We start from the raw sequence: 2,572 nt of genomic DNA, 5'->3' as shown, positions 1-2,572 counted from the left end.
ACTCCAGATCAATTGCTGTTAGATCTTAGTATGTTCGACCGGCTAATGTATCTTGACCAATTTAGCAGTTAGGTCTCAACAGTAGAAAGTTTATTGTTAGTGGCCACAGATACCCTGGGTCATAACGGACACCCTTCTCCTGCTGCCTAGGTGGCTCTACACCCAATTCCTATTTTCCAATTGCCTAGAATATTACCTATATCAGGGTTCTTTCCACAAAATTCAAAAAATAGGTCACCTGGTAAGAATGCCCTGTGGGAGTTTTAAAATCAACACATATACTACACAAAAACAATCAAATATTTCTGAATGTAGTTTGAACGTCAATTCCCTATAATTTGTGAATAAAGATTTATTGACCTTCTCGTAGACTGGGAAAAGCAATGTAGGTTAGATTCCGTCACCGTCTCTGCCGACCTTAGATATAGACCGGCCTGTTATAGAACCCCAATATCAGGAGACAGGTCTTTAATTTACGGATCAATGACCCGCCCGTGCACGGTTTTCGGCTTGTTACCTTCGGACAGCAGGGACAGATATTGGAATCTGGCTCTCAAAGGACCAATTGATATGAGAATTTTGTTCTCAATGTTCATAAACCAATTCAATTAACCCATTTGACTTGAATCAGGTCTTAGGTTAATGAGTGATTCAATATAAGTGTTGTACATTTCAGTCCCACCCCCCAAAAAATTAAGCCTCAAACTTTAGGACATTTATTTACATCATGATATGTTCTTATTCAATCCAAGACAATAGCAAGCATATTGTTAGATTAAGATTAATTGTCAGATTCAACAGAAGATCTCTTTGTTTCTTGTGACCTAGAACAAGCATCTGTGTTTTGTCCGAGTTTAAAAGTAGAAAGTTTGCAGCCATCCACTTCCTTATGTCTGAAACACATGCTTCTAGCGAGGGCAATTTTGGGGCTTCACCATGTTTCATTGAAATGTACAGCTGTGTGTCATCCGCATAGCAGTGAAAGTTAACATGATGTTTTCGAATGACATCCCCAAGAGGTAAAATATATAGTGAAAACAATAGTGGTCCTAAAACGGAACCTTGAGGAACACCGAAATTTACAGTTGATTTGTCAGAGACAAACTGATATCTTTCCGACAGATAAGATCTAAACCAGGCCAGAACTTGTCCGTGTAGACCAATTTGGGTTTCCAATCTCTCCAAAAGAATGTGGTGATCGATGGTATCAAAAGCAGCACTAAGGTCTAGGAGCACGAGGACAGATGCAGAGCCTCTGTCTGATGCCATTAAAAGGTCATTTGCCACCTTCACAAGTGCAGTCTCAGTGCTATAATGGGGTCTAAAACCAGACTGAAGCATTTCGTATACATTGTCTGTCTTCAGGAAGGCAGTGAGTTACTGCGCAACAGCCTTTTCTAAAATTTTAGAGAGGAATGGAAGATTCGATATAGGCCGATAGTTTTTTATATTTTCTGGGTCAAGGTTTGGCTTTTTCAAGAGAGGCTTTATTACTGCCACATTTACTGCCACTTTTAAACATGGCCTATTGCCGTTTAGCTCAGCTCATTGGCTATCTACCCAGCTAGATTTCAAGACGATCAGTGGTCATTGGGTTAAAAGATAGTCAACAAAACAGCGGGCAAATCATTGGTGCACAATGATGTCATGACTTGTTGTCTTCAAATCGGTTTCTTTCAGTCAATACGTCCCGCGAAATGACCCATCATGTTTGATTGTGTTACAAAAAAAACAGTTGATTGCAAGGAAACCAAACATGACTGGAAAAGTCACGTTCTGTGTGGGTTATTTACCTGGAATGTGTCGTTGAAAATAGAATGAGACGGAATTCACGACACAAGCGGTTCACAAAATGTTTCGTGTTAGGCTATAAAAACGGATTTTATCAAACAAAAGATCATGCATTGTGTAACAATGAGCATTGGAATTGCAAACAGATGAAGATTGTCAAAGGTAAACAATTTATTTTAATGCAGTTTGTGATTTTGTTACGCCTGTGCTGGTTGAAATAGTTGTTTTTTATGGGGCTCTATCCTCAGATAATCGCATCGTATTCTTTCACAGTAAATCCTTTTTTAAATCTGACAATGCAGTTGGATTAGCAAGATTCTAGGCTTTCAATACATGTGAGACACTTGTATTTTCATGAATGTTTAATATGACTATTTATGTAGCGGTCACCGTATGTTGTCGAATTTCATCCCGCAAGCGGGTTCCGTGCGCATAGAGGTTAAAGGGCATTATATGTATAGCATTCTAATAAGGGAAAAGGTACAGGTCACTGACCTGTATCTATAGGCACCTTGAATTGTTTTGAACGTAGGCTATAGTATGTCTATAGGGTTAGGGCGGCAGGTAACCTAGCAGTTAGAGCGTTGGGCCGGTAACTGAAAGGTTGCTAGTTTGAATACCCGAGCCAACAAACTTAAAACTGTGTTGCTGTACCCTTGAGCAAGGCATTTAATCCTAATTTGCTCAAAGGGGCACTGTACTACTATGGCTGACCCTGTAAAACAACACGTTTCACTGCACCTACCTGGTGTATGTGAGAAATAAAGTATGTATTGTTTAT

This window comes from Oncorhynchus clarkii, chromosome 4 (assembly GCF_045791955.1).
Source record: "Oncorhynchus clarkii lewisi isolate Uvic-CL-2024 chromosome 4, UVic_Ocla_1.0, whole genome shotgun sequence".
Lineage (NCBI taxonomy): Eukaryota > Metazoa > Chordata > Actinopteri > Salmoniformes > Salmonidae > Oncorhynchus > Oncorhynchus clarkii.
This window is presented reverse-complemented; position numbering follows the sequence as displayed.